Source organism: Oryctolagus cuniculus, chromosome 6 (genome assembly GCF_051225735.1).
Source record: "Oryctolagus cuniculus isolate XC-2025 breed Fujian yellow rabbit chromosome 6, ASM5122573v1, whole genome shotgun sequence".
NCBI lineage: Eukaryota > Metazoa > Chordata > Mammalia > Lagomorpha > Leporidae > Oryctolagus > Oryctolagus cuniculus.
The window spans coordinates 40,232,880-40,249,342 of record NC_142872.1 but is presented as its reverse complement, the minus strand read 5'-3'; the positions used below and the strand labels follow the sequence as shown (position 1 = coordinate 40,249,342).

Here is a 16,463-nt window from a genome sequence, read left to right as displayed (position 1 = left end):
TAAACCTCTGCTTGCAGTGTCAGTATCCCATATGGGCACCAGTTCCAGTCCTGGCTGCTCCACTTATAATCCATTTCCCTGCTAATGCACCTAAGAAAGCAGCAAAAGGTGGCCCAAGCGCCTGGGCTCCGACATCCATGTGGGAGACTTGGAAGATCTTGGCTCCAGATTTCAGCCTGGTCTAGTTCCAGCCAATGCAGCCATTTGGGGAATGAACTAGCAGATGGAAGCGCTCGTTCACGCTCTCTCTCTACTTCTTCCTCTCTATATATAACTCTATCTTTCAGTAATTCTATCTTTCAGATAAACAAATAAATTTTTTTTTTGACAGGCAGAGTTAGACAGTGAGAGAGAGAGAGAGACAGAGAGAAAGTTCTTCCTTTTCTGTTGGTTCACCCCCGCAATGGCCGCTATGACTGGCGCACTGCGCCAATCCAAAGCCAGGAGCCAGGTGCTTCCTCCTAGTCTCCCATGAGGGTGCAGGGCCCAAGGACTTGGGCCATCCTCCACTGCCCTCCCGGGCCACAGCAGAGAGCCGGCCTGGAAGAGGAGCAACCGGGACAGAATCTGGCGCCACAACCGGGACTAGAACCCGGGGTGCCAGCGCCGCAGGCGGAGGATTAGCCCAGTGAGCTGTGGTGCCGGCCCAAGGAAGTTCATTGTTGCAAAATATCAAAAGAAAACTGCACTTACAGAATGCACAAAATCTGTTCTCTTTATATTAATAATAAAGTAAAAAGTTTGAAAACCAAAAAAATCAAAAGGAAAGAAAGGGAGGGGGAGGGAGGAAAGTATTATATTATTGGAATCATATCTATGAAATTCATGAAATCTGTTCTCTCTATATTAATAAATTTTTAAAATGTAATAAAAAGTGGGGGGAAACACATTACATTGGTGCCAGCTTTCTTTTCTTGGGAGAACGGGAAAGCCGCTTGAGACATTATGAGAGTTCAGACCTCTGAAGACGTCCAATTCATGAAATCTTTCCTCCTTGGCCCCGCCTGTTCTTCAAGTTACAGCTCAGTTCCAGAAGAGACTGAGGCCTTGAAGTCAGGCAGCTGTGGGCCTGGATCCCAGCCCTGCCGCTTCCCAACAAGTGGTCTTGGGGTAATTCCTAGACTTTTCTTCCCCAGATCCATCTGTAAAGTGGGGGGATGATCATCTCACCTCCACAGGCTGGTACTGCCTTCTACATAAGTGTTTAACACCATGCAGTTGATGAATAATTATTAGGTTCTGCTAGGATGATGAATCTTTGCCCCTTGCTCAGATTTTTTCCTTCTTTCAGATGCCTTGAACTCACTGATCAGTGAACTCCAACCATGACATACCAGTGCTCAGCCTGCATGCAAGCAGTCAATAAACATTCACTATATGAATTAATATGCTGCCTGGTATGCCTCTCCCATAAGCCTGTGACATCGAGCTTGTATGTATACCCCTCAATTTGTCTTCTAACCCTGTATCTCCCGTGGCATGCAGTATGAGGTTACAAGTTCAACAAATGCTTGCTGCAATACCTCAATGAATAGCAAAAGGTTGGCTGTATCTTTGGGCCAGAGTGAACAGGGCTGCAGGCGTACCTACAGCACAGCATCCAACCGAGTTCAAGCAGAAGAAACACTGCAAAATCAGTGTTTTGTTCAGTACAGGTAATTCAAGCCCCTGGGTGATCAGGAGCCATTTTCCCCCTCTCTGCAACACCCACCTTTGTCCTCCGCTCTACCAGGCCAAGGAGTGGACACGTCCCTCTCCGTGATTTCTGACACCTCTGTCAGGAAAGAGGGAAAGCAGCAGCAGTGGCAAAAGTGTCTACGCAGAGATCCATGTAGCAGGCTGGGCTGCCGGGGAGAGGCAGGCTTGCCAAGGAGCTGAGGGCTTGGCTCCCCTGGGCACAGCCCGCTGCTGAGGCTGACCACGGTAATTCATCATGTTTAAAAACTCGCCCGCGGGAGGGGCCCTGAAGGAAGCACTGAAGTGGAAATCACAGGGAAATTTAGGGCTTGTGATGTTCTTTAAATATCTTTTTCATCAAGCCTGGGAGGATGGTGAGAAGCATGCAGTCCACAGAATGCCGCAAACATGATCCAAAAAGGAAACCTCACTCTGGACAGAACAGTCTAAACAATCAGAAAAATCAACCTTGGCTATAAGATAAGTTTCCTCTTCCTGGAAGGTGTCTCTTCCCATCCCGACACTTACCCCACTGCTTTAGGCTCCTCTCTCTGCAATGAAGAGCTCGGGTTTGAGACCAAGCAGTCCAGCCCAGCTACTGCGTGACCTGGGACAAGTCCCTTCTGCTCACTTGCCCTCACCTCCTTGCCTCTGAGGAGGGTGAATGAGACCAGGGTGCACAAATGTCAATGACTGGAGGAGGAAGAGTCAGGTCACACACACATGTAGAATTTGCAGGCTGGTACCTCGGCTCAATAGGCTAATCCTCCGCCTTGCGGCACCGGCACACCGGGTTCTAGTCCCGGTTGGGGCGCCAGATTCTGTCCCAGTTGCCCCTCTTCCAGGCCAGCTCTCTGCTGTGGCCCGGGAGAGCGGTGGAGGATGGCCCAAGTGCTTGGGCCCTGCACCCCATGGGAGACCAGGAGAAGCACCTGGCTCCTGCCTTCAGATCAGCGCGGTGCGCCAGCCGCAGCACGCCGGCCGTAGCGGCCACTTGGGGGGTGAACCAATGGAAAAAGGAAGACCTTTCTCTCTCTCTGTCCACTCTGCCTGTCAAAAAAAAAAAAAAAAAAAGAAGAAGAATTTGGATGGATAACATTGATACGAAGCTACTCAAACTGTCACCTGTCTCAAACTCCAGGAGGGTCAGCAAAAAACATGGCACAACATTGAGTTTACCTGCTTGGACCCACAGTAAAGTGCTGCTAAGGACCTTTGCAAGTCTATGGAATACTCCTGCCCGCAACGGCCTCTTCCACAGCACCTTCTCCTTGGCACCAGGCAGAGTATGCACCCAGCTCTGCTTGCCAATAGCAGCGTGGGAGCAGCCCCATAGATTTCCTTCTCTCAGAGAGTGAATGGGGAGAGGTGAGAATGAGAGAGAAGCGAAGAGGAAGGGAGAGGGGAATGGGAGAAAAAGAAAGACAGGTCTTCATTGGAACAATTTTTTCAACACTCCTACAAGTAAAAAAAAACTGAGACCTGAGGAGTTAAATAATTAGTTCAAGGTGCTCCTGCCAGTCAGAGCAGAGCCAGTGATCAAACCCAAGCTTGTCTGAACACACAGCCCTCGTCCTCTTTCTTCTTCATGTCTCCTTCCACATGCAGTCTAGGAGAACTTGACCCCAAGTGACAAGAACAAAAAGGCACCTGTCTCAGTCCATGCATGCTGCTACAACAAAATACCACAGACTGGGTGACTTGTAAACAAAGGAAACTGCTCACAGTTCTGGGGCTCAGAAGTGCAAAGTCAAGGAACCAGCAGGTCTGACGAGGGACTGACCATGCTCCACTTCGTCCTCTGGCTATGTCCTTACACAGTGGAAGAGGCAAACACACTCCCTTCAGCCTGGTAAGGCACTAATCGCATCTATGAAGCCAACACCATCATATAATATATCACATGGGAGATCAAGTTTCCCCAGGAATTTTGGGAGGTCCCATTCAGACTGCAGCTGCACCCCCACAGATGTGTGGGCTCCATGCATGAAGAAAAGAGATACCAGGAACATGCAATACATTGGTATTTGGGGGCTAGATTTCTCTCTCCAGTACCACCACCATTCCTTTATTTTTTATTCCATATTTTGGCATTTGACATTTGTTTACATCCTTCCCTTTACCTAGAATTTCCCTCTAATCAGACGCCAAGAACCAGCTAATGCCGCATTCCTTAGGAAGTCTTGCCTGATTCCTCTCTCCTTGCACCTGCTTGAAATTCCTTCTCCACACAGTTTGCAGGCCATAAGCCAACAGTAACAGCAGTGACAGTTTTGTTATGTTCTAGTTCTGTATCAACTTCTCAGTGCTTATTCTATGTACATGCTAACCTTCATGGCAATCATGGAGGGTGGATACTATCTCCCTCTTACCCATCAAGAGACTCAAGTAACTTGTCCCCAGTCGCAGACTCAGAAGCAACAGGGGCAGCATCCAGACCCGGCAATCTATCCCAGTCAGCCCCTTCATTCTCAGCTTTCCCACTGGACTGCCCCATACTCCTGTGGTCCCTTACAAACTGCCTCTTCCTCTGTCATCACAGGCTCAGGCTCCTAACCACCCTCATATATAAATACAAAAGAGCATTAAAAGAGAACAGCAAACCTATACGTTAGGAAAGCGGCCCAAGCAGTGGGCCCAGTGAGTGATCACTCCAGGACCTCAAGTCGCCTAGAGCCCCAGGCCATGCTTGCAAAAGTATCCTTACCTCTTAACAGCCAACACCAGAGCATCTCCCAGAGGTGGTACACACTGAACCCGGGAACTAAAGGTGAAAGCCACCACCAGGGACTAGGGCAGAGGCCAGGGAGTGGCCCTGAAATTGAAGCCAACAATCAGCATCCGGGAAAAAAGGGACTGGCAAGCCCCAGGTGAGCAAGCGCGGTGACTCTCTTCCCTCCAGGGGAAGGCGCCCCATACTGTGCTCAGCCCAGGGCTGTAGGTAAGAAGTGCCCGATGAAGGATGCAGACTTGGTGTGTGTGATCCTCTTCTCCAGGCACTCCAGGCTCTGGAGGGGATGGTACTATCACCCACTTCCTAGGAGAAAGGGAGCCGGAGCGGGGAGAGAGAGCAAAGTCTTACGCAAGACCTATGCCTCCGCCCTTTAGGCTCTCTTCACCAGAAGCTCCCTGGTAGCTAGCACACAGCAGCCCCTGGAGGAGGACCATTACTTACTGGCCAGGCAGCCTGGGAAATCCCAGCCATCTGGCTTCTGCCCAGTGTGTGCCCAGCCTCTGCAGACAGGCAGCATACACAGAGGGTGGGCACCACCATCTGCACCCAGCCTTGAGGAGAGGGCTTTGGGTTCCTGGTGGTGTGGCCAAGCTGTTTGCTTCTCTCAGGGGGTGAGCTCCTTTGGCCTAACCTAACATAGGCCTTTGGCCCCTGCATGGCCTACATAAATTACCTCCAAGGCCTCTCATCTGTTCTGTGAAGAACAGCTTCCTTGGCCCAGGGTAACAGTTTCCAAATAATCTGACAACACGAAAATAATGGAGTAAATCCCCTAAGTTTTAGAGGCTTAAACCTGTCTTTGTACAAAATAAGATTCCTACTATACCCCTCAAATATGTATAGTTAATTATGGGTCAATTAAAAATAAAAAGATTTTTGGAAACAATTAAGATTCCCAAGGGCTCAGTCCCCTACGGTTTTTTCCTATGGAAACATAGAAGGACCTCACGCAAGGTCTTTGGTGAGATGCCCATGGGGAGTGAAGGGGCCCTTGGGGAAAGGAGAGGAGAGGCGATTCTTACTGCAGTCAAAGCCCGTGAACAATTAACGTGCTTCACCCATGGAATGGTTTGGTTCCACAGGATGGGGAGTCGAGTGGAGGTGGCGACTCTTGGGTCCCTGCAGCTGATCCTCTGTAGACAGAACATTCAAAAGAGGCTTCAAAGTGCCTTCCCAACCCCTCCCTCTATTTCCCTCAATTCTTGGAGGGCAGCAGTGTCAATAACTTAGGTTTTAGAATCAGGATAGCACGATCCAGTACCGGCTTTTTCATCCCGAGGCTGTGTGACCTTGGACGAGATGTGGCTGATCTCTAAAATGTGCCAGACCTTTCTCTACCTCTGTGGGTTGTTGTGAGGATGAGACAGCAACTGGGGCATCACTTCCCTTCCTGTAAGGGAGGAGTCAGAAATCCAAGATCCCTTGATCCTACCACTAGTAAAAGAAAAATAAATGTCTGTGATTCCAGCAGAAAGAGAGTGAAGAAAACAATTCCTGCCCCTTAGAACATTGAGGCCATCTCCCCAGCCACTGAGATCACTCCCCTGTTGGGTTTTATTTCCAAACTCGCAATTTGGCAACCTGCTGTAGGCATTTTTTCCCCCATTTTCTTCAAATGATTCAGGTTGAGTTGTTGGAGCCAAAAAAAAAAAAAAAAAAAAAAAAAAAAAAAAAAAAAAAAAAGCCAAGCTGAAGTCTGCACCCTTCCCTCCAGAAGATAAATTATGTTGGTTTTTGCAGTGAGTGAATTGGGGCAGGAGACAGATTCCACCAGCATAAAATGTTCTAGGCTGAAGAGGTGACTTCAAGTAGAATCTCTGCTTTCAGGGGTTCTAGACTCCCTCAACCAGCCTGCCCTGCCTTGGAATGATTGCTCACCTCCAGCATCCGCAGCTTGGCCTGGGGTAAGCCTCGCGGGCCTTGGAGCAGAGGTGGCTCAGGAGCAAATGCACTGGGCACTGGCAGCCTGCCTGTGTCCTCCTCCCTCCCTCGGGAGCAGAGCTGTGTGTGGGGACAGGAGGAAACAGCCACCCTATTTCTTTTCAGGGGGAAGGTAGCTCTTAGTAGAATTGTCTGAGTCTCATGGCCAATCAGACAGAAGGCCTACATGCACTGATTCAGCATTTTCCATTCAACAAACCCTGACTTTCCGTAGTAGAGAAAGGATGTTGGGCAAGACACAGACACCTTTAGGCAGGAAGTTATTTCCATCCCAGTTCTTTTAACATTCTTCTCATTGTGTAGAAGAAAGCCTCTGTTTAGCATTAGTGTGTCTTTACCACTTCTTAATCGTCCTTTTTTAACCCAAAAAAAAAAGCAAAAGCAAGGCCCAGCTCAAGTCCCTCAGCAGACAGAAGCTGCTAGAAGGTAATTACTTTTTCTGTTTCATGCTGATTTTACATCACTTACATTGTAAAGCAAGTAATAATAGCTTCCCGTTTGATGTAGTATTATAAAGACATTTAAAAAATAAGTATGTGTGTATGCCTTGTTATATCTTAATGTTAGTCATTGCAAAGCACACCGGACACTGGAGTAAGGGAAAGGGTTTATTGGGGAACACCCTACAGACCGGAGTGAAGGGGCATCGAAGGAAAGAGAGAGAAAGAGACTGTAAGAGAGACAGAGGGAGGGAGAAGAGAGAGGGGAGAAGCCAAGAGAGGCCAAGAGAGCGCAGGAGAGAAGGGCCAAGAGAGAGCAGGAGAGAAGGGCCAAGAGCCAAGAGAGCTCCTGTGCAGGAACAGGCCCTTTTAAAACTTTGCCTGAGGGCAGGCAGGGAAGCAGGAGCAGCGAATCCCATTAAGATGGGGGTGGAGCCTGGCTCAGGTAGCTGGGCCATGCGGCCACCTGGCTACAACTGTGCCAGTTTCCTAACATGCGTGTGTGTGTGTGTGTGTGTGTGTGTGTTTTGAAAAGGGAACTGATCTTAAGGAAATTTTAAAGTTAATCATATTATTGCTGGCTTACAGATACAGCAACATCCTAAAGCCAGCTATTGGAGAAACACTGGATTAATATGGGAGAAATATATGGCATGCAACTCTCCCTCCTCTCTCAAATTAAATAATATATCTTGTTACCTCTTTCTTCCAATTGAAATGAATACTCAGCACTTTCTTCTTCATTTATTTATTTTTATTTTATTTGAAAGGCATACAGAGAGAGAGCCATCTTTCATCCTCTTACTCTTTACTTAAATGCCTACACCAGCCAGAGCCATGCCAGGCCAAAGCTAGGACCCTGGAACTTCATCCAGGTCCCCCACGTGGGTTACAGGGACCCAAGTACTTGAGCCATCATCTGCTGCCTCCCAGGATGTGCACTAACAGGAAGCTGGATCAGAAGTGGAGCCAGAACACAAACCCAGGCACTCCGGTACGTGATGTGGACGTCCCAGGAGGGGAAAACTTCTGTGCCACAACACAGATGAACACTGAGATGAACACTCAGGATTTCCCACGTCCTTTTTCCTTTCTTTTCCCAAGGCTTCCTTAGCAGCAGAGGAATTTGCAACTGTCAAAAAAAGTACATCATTTTCCTTCCCTTCAGAGGCTGGGTGAACACTTGGAGTTACATAGTGCTCACTGCACTCACTTATTCAATCTCTCATTTAATAAACATTTGCAGGTGCCTCCCCGACCAGTATCAGTCCTGTGCTAGGTGCCCACAATGCAGCAATACAGCAGTGAACAGGAACAAGGTTCCTGTCTTCCTTAGGCCTGGCGACTAGCTGGAGACAGAGTATTGTACTGCAATGTAGCGCTACAAGTGCCGGAATGAGGAATCACATGATGACACTGCGAGCACAATAAGAGATCAAAGAAAGTTGCCCAGGTGAAGACAGCAACGTGGCACTGCAGTCACGCACACCAGCTCCAGTAGAGGCATACATGACGTCAATGTCTAAACCAACAATTTCTTGCTACAACATCTTGGCCAAGTGACTTCAACCCTCATCCTCAGACTCTCAGTCAATGCAATGGGGATAGTTTGATCTCTGCTCTTAATGTTATTGAGGGAATTAAATGGGACAACAAGTACAGAGCCCAGCATGTAGTAAATGTCCAGTAAATACCAAGTAATTTCCTTTAGCACCTTCCATCCAAGGACTATCTCTTGCATATTTGAAACATCATGAAAACATCCCGGTATGACTGAAGTCAATTCTACTTAAAAACAGTGAAGGGAAGTTAAGGATGCTCTTAGAATGCACAGCAGATCTAGGATGCTCCTGACTGGAAATACTTTTATTTCTTCTGCTCTGATAATATTTCCTGAAGTACAACCGGATCTTGAAGAAGAATCCTAGGACTGCAGTGGAGTTGATTACAGTGGCCAAGATCAAAAAAGTTTGAAAGAAAAAGGCAGTGAAGGAGAGGGAAGGGAGAATGGCTCTTAATCATCAGTGATTAAAAAAAAAGAAGAAGAAGAAGAAGAAAAAAGAACTTAAAGAGCCAGAAATAGTGAGATAAATGTTAGAAAAAAATCATCTCTCCTTCGCTTAAAAACACAAGGCCCTTCAGATTCCATCAGAGAATATGAAGAGCTGGGGCAGGTATTTTTGAGGACACAGTGTCTTTCACAAACAAAAAAATCAGCACTATCAAGGGAAATAGAAATCTCACACTTTATAATGCTTTCATGTTTACGAAGTGTGCTGTGCAACAAATTCTCCGAAAGACCCTAAGAGGCATGTACTATTACTAGTTCCACTTTACAGATAAAAAACTGAGGCCTGCAGAGAGGATTTATTTGCCCATGTTCACCCAGTAATTAAGAAGCTTAAGAGATCAACCTTAGGCTGGCAAACATTCCCCACGAAGGGCAGACCATAAATACCTCCGGCTCTGCGGTCTCTCATTCACCATCACCACTACTCAATACTTACAGCAGGAAAGCAGTCGCAGACGACAGGCACACAAACAGGCATGCTGTCTTCCAATAGAGCTGCACTTTAGAAACATGGAGACTGGAATTTCATATCATTTTCATGTGCTGTGAAATATCATCTTGGGACCAGCGCTGCAGCTCACTAGGCTAATCCTCCGCCTGTGGCGCCGGCACCCCGGGGTTCTAGTCGTGGTTGGGGTTCCGGATTCTGTCCCGGTTGCTCCTCTTCCAGTCCAGCTCTCTGCTGTGGCCTGGGAGGCAGTGGAGGATGGCCCAAGTGCTTGGGCCCTGCACCCACAGGGGAGACCAGGAGCGGGCACCTGGCTCCTGGCTTTGGATCAGCGCAGCGCACCAGCCGTAGTGGCCACTTTGGGGGTGAACAAACGGAAGGAAGACCTTTCTCTCTGTCTCTCTCTCTCACTGTCTAACTCTGCCTGTCAAAAAAAAGAAAGAAAGAAAAAGAAAAAGAAAAAGAAAAAGAAAAGAAAAGAAAAGAAAAGAAAAGATCAGATCATCTTGGCTTTTTGCAACCATTTAAAAATCTAAGAGCCATTCTTAGCTGGTGGGCCATGCCAAGGCAGGCACAGGCCAGATCTGACCTGGGATGAGTCAATACTTCCTCTTCTAAAATTTCTCAGAGATGAAGGAGGCAAAGCCCTCACCTCACAGACCTGAGAGAAAAAGAGGCATAACCAACTCTATTCCTAGAGAACTGGTTCCACTCAGAGTCCAATCTGCACTACAACTTCCACAATACTTGCCCTATCTGTAGGACCCTTCCATTAGTAAGCCTTTCTTTCCCGCTGACTCAATTTTTATTTAAATGTTTTATTTTGTACTTTATAAATGGGAAACCCATTTTGCCTGCCAAAAATAGAAGATCATCAAAAGTAAATATAACTGAACAAGTGCTACTAAATTCTAACTGCCTACCATCACCTGCCAAATTCTCCCAGCCTGGGGCCTGCCCTGCCCTCTGCCTTTATTCAAAAAAACTAACTGGCATGTACACTAAGTACACCTATCATCAACATGAGACCATCTCTTGACACAGTCAGAAATACCGAAGGTGGAAAAACTTTCTCACCGTGTATTTCAAGGCTATTTATTATCAGGTTTTTGTCTATGAAAAAACATCTCCCAGGCTGCTGGGCCCATGATGCTCATACTATGGGAACAGCTATAACACAATCAAAGTGTCATGGCTTTGTACAAACAAGAAACATCTAGAGAGAGTGCAAGAAAAACTTTCAAAGGAAGCAGCCCTTCAGGTTTTGAATCATATCTAAGATTTCATTAGACATGAAATTTAGGAAGAATATTCCAGACTGATTGAATACAGGAGTGACAGATGAAACTAAATGGAAATATGACTTCTACATGATAAATATGCAGGAATACTGTGCCCTGGCTTTGAATCAACCTTTTCTGTTTCCTCAAATGTTTTCCAGGTTAGGGGATGTTTGAGATTACATTTTTGGGTTTCTCTACAAGACAAATAAGGACATGCGGTCCAGGGTCTCTTAAGAAGGCCCAAGGGGTGCTGGGTTCTGTCCCGGTTGCCCCTCTTCCAGGCCAGCTCTCTGCTGTGGCCCGGGAGTGCGGTGGAGGATGGCCCAAGTGCTTGGGCCCTGCACCCCATGGGAGACCAGAAGAAGCACCTGGCTCCTGCCTTCAGATCAGCGCGGTGCGCCAGCCGCAGCACGCCGGCCATAGCGGCCACTTGGGGGGTGAACCAATGGAAAAAGGAAGACCTTTCTCTCTCTCTCTCTGTCCACTCTGCCTGTCAAAAAAAAAAAAAAAAAAAAAAAAAGTAGAAGAAGGCCCATGGGAACAGAGGGAATAATTGGGAGTGGTTTTTGACTTCTGTACCCTTGGAGACTCATGTGACATTTACCCTCATACATTCTTGGCTTTGAAGTATTTTAATCCACTCAACTGCTTAATTTAAATCTTGATGGTTGTTCTCTCATTTTCTTAACTATCGATATGCAAGATGCCCTCAAACTGTTCATGGAAATGTGTATTGTGACTAAACCATGCATGCATGCATTTTATTATAAAATAAACATAGATTTTAATTTCATTTTTCTACAATCTGCTTTGGAGCACCCCGTACATTTTCCTCAGTGATCAGGAGAGACCAGTATTGACCACACTGAGTTGCTCCAGTCCCAGCCAAAATGTTAAGAAAAGCATTAATTTCAGTGATCTCATTAGGACAACTGTAGAACAAGCAACTCTGACTCTACACCAAGTGCTCTCAAGGCTGGAGGCCACCGCCATGCTCTGGCACACACGCAGAGTATGAGTTCAGGGCCATCCGTCCACCCAGGACCACAGAACTGCGGCAGGCATGGGAACACACAGCCTTGCTGGTGATTTTTAAAAAGAAAGAAGAGGCCATCCTACCCTTAGCTGCTCACTCCTCCTTTATCTGGAAGTCCCTCCGTAACTACCAGGACTGTTCTTTCTTTAAAGACTGCAATGTAATCACAGAGAAGCAAATGCAGTTTGCAGGCGCTCTCTCCCCCTGCAGTGTTCCCAGAGTGTTCGATAACTCGATAACCTCACTGTTGGTTGAGAGTTGTTGGGGTGAGAGTGTAAAGCAATGTGGCTGCAAGAAATGTCCAGCAGGACATGGCTTCTCCCAGGAGCTCCCACGGAAGCCACAGGACTGACCCCTGGCAGAATCCCCCAACAAACGAAACGCTTTATTGTTACTTCCTTAGTCAGAGTCATTGCCAACATATACAGGGCTGCAAGGCTTGCAAATGGCTCGATTCACCAAATTCCCTGCTCCCAATCTCCTGTGAGAGAGGTGGGGTCACACATGAGGGTCCCAGCATGCAATGTGAGACACCCCAAAACTCCTGTTTTAAATGACGTCCTCTGCCTCTATAATTCACAGCTTCCTACTCTGGCACCAAAGGCTGTTTCATTTGAGAAAAAAAAAAAAGCTACCACCTCATTGTGAACTGCTCATACCACAGAAAACACTTTCTGAGCATGTAAGTTCCACATATCCAACCTGTGTTATTTTCTAGCTATGTTGCAAACCTTGCTTTCATCCTCCTTACACTACTCTTCGCTTTTCTCTCTGGCTTTCTTTCTACTCCGTTCTATAGCCCCTGCTGAAACCTAAAAGCTCTCTCTCCAGGAGTTTCAGCCCAACCCCATTCTCTTGACTTTGCTGTCTGTCTAGCATGCCCGCCTCTCTTTCACCCACCATCTGTCCATCTCCAGAGTTGAATTCTACTTCCTCCAGGAAGTCTTCCCCAACACCCAGGTCATGGCAACCATCTCCTTCTCTCTAATTCAGCCCTCGAAGAAACAGTGAGGAGAAAGCAAAACCTCTGGAGCATGACCCTGGTCCCTTGCTGCTTCTTTGCGTTTGTTCCTGCTACTCCTCCCATGTCACAGAACCATTTCACAGGCAACAAATTCCTTATGGATAGGGATTATGCTGTCTTCCCAACTGCACACCCAGCATGTGATTCACTAACTCCCCCAATGGAGATACTCAAAGAATGTTGCCTGAATGAAAAAAAAAAATCAGTAATTGAAGCAGCAAACAAATCGAGACTTTGGAGTCAAAGATGACCGATTTCAAATCCTGACTCTACCACTGTAGCCTGTGACCTTGGCAAAGTCAGTTACATTCTCTAAGCTTCAGCTCCATCATGTGGAATCCACCAGGGAATCAGAATACCCTCCCCAGAGGCGGTGGTTAGAATTCACTGATACAATGCACGTCACACTCTATAGCAAAGGCATTCAACAGACGGCAGCCACAGCTGTAGACCTAGAGCCTCAACTGTGTACCAGGTTCTGAAATAGGCACTGGGAATTTTGCCATCATGAAAACATAGGACCCGCTTTCTATTTAAATCATGTGTTTGTATGAATCTTAGCTCTCCATTTCAGTGTAAAAGAGTGCATGTATTCTGCTAAGCAATTAATATTAATGATCTCCTGTGGTCTTCACAGGAACCCTATAAATTAGGTACATTTAACAGATTAGGAAAGTAAGGCCTAAAACATCTAATTAATTGACCTAAACTCTCACAGCTGACAAAGAACCATAGAGACACTGGAATACACACAATATGACTCCAAAGACCTCCAATCTCAATACGAGATCTCTTCCTGTCTCTAAGAATCGGCCATTTACTTTGTTCCGTCGAGCATAACACTTCAGGTTACCATCAGCATCCAAACATCCATGACACACAACTGGCCCATGAGCCGTGAGGTTCATGAGAGCCAGAGAGGCACCTGTGGGCACAGTGGTAAGGGGCACAGCAGTGAGAGGTCCAGCAGGGAACCGGTTTGCAGGTAAATTCTCCCCTACGTGACTACAGTGAGTACGTGGCACACAGTGTGGCACCTGCATTAATACCTGGGAAGAGCAGAAGCAAGGAAGCAGCGCATTGGTCTGGTAAACTCAAGGAAATGGGGAGATGAGGCGGGACAAAAGGAGAAATGGACGCGCACCACAGCCAGGATTCCCCTGAGTGAGCAGAGCTGGTTGAACCTGCCTTGTCCACTTGCCACACTGTTTGACATTCAACAAGACTGCATCCTTAGGCTCTTGTTTGTAAAGCAGGCTAGCAAAATCCTGCCCTTCCAGGTTTGCTGGACTCTGAGAGACTCGATGACAGTGACTGAGAGTACCGTGACTACTGAAAGAAGGCATATTCTGAACACAACTTGTTAAGTTGACTTCTTGCAGGGCCCCAGTTCTGATATGGTAGAAAGTGCATCACCTAACCATGTGAAAAAGCAGATTTGCTTTGTAGGTTCGCTACCTTGGGCAAACTCCTTAACCTGCTCAACTCTGCTTCTCTGTCCATAAATCAGGATATGGACCAGCTGCTCAGGACTAGCCTGACTGCTACACGTGAAGTGAACGCATTCATTCATTGTAAAACAGGAGACCTCAAAAAGCCCACAGAAAATGGAACTCGAAGATGAGTTTATTTCAGCGCCAAAGCATTCATTTATTTATTTATTTATTTGACAGGTAGAGTTTACACACAGTGAGAGAGAGAAAGATCTTCCTTCCATTGGTTCACCCCCCAAATGGCCGCTATGGCCGGCGCTGTGCTGATCCAAAGCCACGAGCCAGGTGCCTCTTCCTGGTCTCCCATGCGGGTGCAGGGGCCCAAGCATTTGGGCCATCCTCCACTGCCCTCCAGGGCCACAGCAGAGAGCTGGACTGGAAGAGGAACAACCGGGGCCAGAACCCGGCACCCAAATGGGATGCCAGCGCCACAGACGGAGGACTAACCTGGTGTGCCACGACGCTGGCCCCATTCAATGCCAAAGCATTTTGAAATCCACACATACCTTTTCAAAATAAGCCTCTTCTATGAACTTTTTGAAGACCTCTCATGTATTATCATTTCTGAAATTGTCTACAACTATTTTTTTGTGAAATTTGTTGTTAAAATAATAAATTCTTTCCCATAGCCTTTCTAGCAGAAGACAAAGTAGTGTACCATAAATGATCCAAACTTGAGAGTCAGAAACATCTGCCTTGGAATTTCAACTCAATCCCTTACTAGTTGTGTGGGGCAAACTACTGCACCTCTCCATTTCCTTATCTTTAAAGCAAAAGATGGGGCCGGCACCGTGGTGCAGTAGGTTAATCCTCTGCCTGGGCTGTTGGCATCCCATATGAGTGCTGGTTCTAGTCCTGGCTGCTCCTCTTCTAATCCAGCTCTCTGCTGTGGCCTGAGAAAGCAGTGGAAGATAACCTGGGTTCTTGGGCCTCTGCACCCGCATGGGAGACCAGGAGGAAGCTCCTGGCTGCTGGCTTCAGATCAGCGCAGCTCCGGCCACTGCGGCCATTTGGGGACTGAACCAACAGGGGGAAGGCCTTTCTCTCTATCTCTTCTGCTCACTGTCTGTAACCCTACCTCTCAAATAAATAAATAAAATCTAAAAAAAAAGTTACTACCAGCTCTTTGGGTTTAAAAATAAATAAATAAAGCAAAAGATGATCACACTACTTCCTTCCTCCTCTTCAGAATGGAGGTGGTATGAACTAGACAAGGCATGCTTCCTAAGTACCTACCGCATGTAAAAGAATCTATCTGATAGTACTTTATACTTTGTGTGTCTGTGTGAGTGCAAACTGTTGAAATCTTAGTACAGAGTTGGTCTTCTGTATATAATCAAAAATGAATCTTGATGTAAATGGGATGGGAGAGGGAGTAGGAGGTGGGATGGGAGTGGGGGTGGGAGGGTGGGTATGGGGAGAACTACTGCTATATTCTTAAAGCTGTATCTATTAAATTTGTGTTTATTAAATAAAAGCTCTCTAAAAAAGAATATATATGATACAGTTTTTGAGTAAACTTTGTTCCTCCCTTATTAAATCTCAAACCTTTTAAGACAGAATTACTCTGGGACCAACTTAGTTCTCAACCAGGGGGTGGGCTGGGGATTCGAGATCTTTCCTTGCCAGTCTCTAAATGGACAAGAATGTCTCTAAAGGACAAGAATGGATTTTCCATTCCCAGGGCACATGTTTTGTGGATGCATTAATAACCCAGCCACAGGAAACTCAGGTCAGGGATTTGGGGGGAAGCTGAAGAAACTGCCGTGAGCCTTTTGGGAACCCGATGTTAGACTCTAAGCTTTTAAAACAGTTTCTGAAATCCAGGAGAAAACCGCCTTTAATGAGTGCCAGCAGCCAGGATCCCAGAAGAGATTGTAGAATGATATTGTGTTTTTATCTTGCATTGTTGGCTTTGGAAAGTGGCCGGAGGCCTCAAAGTCTCAGCTCTCCAGCCTCACGGTCAGCTGTCAACTATCTGCTCAGAGGCACATGGTGCTGGGTCTCTGGGGCACCTTCCCTGACCTCCTCTGCCTGAACACGCTCCCGGGAAGAAAGGACTGAGACAGCCTGAGGAGGCGCAGGACACAGACACAGCCCAGGGATCACTGTGGAAAAGGGGTAGTGGTGGTAGCAACAACAACAACAATAATAATAATTGGGTGCTTTCTCTGTGCTAAGTGTCCTTTTTGTGCTGCAATTACGCACAGGTATTGTCACTACCATTTCAAAAATAAGGAAAATTGAAGTTCAGAGATGTTAAGTAACTGCCAGCATCACACTTCAGTAAGCAGGGGAGGCAGCATTGGAACCCCA

General features: G+C 46.8%; 1 long non-coding RNA gene across 20 annotated transcripts in view; it reads right to left on the bottom strand.

The window, feature by feature from the left end:
* LOC138850198 (uncharacterized) overlaps window positions 1-16,463 on the bottom strand; it is a 359,276-nt gene that overhangs the window by 252,205 nt on the left and 90,608 nt on the right. The window lies entirely within an intron of this gene.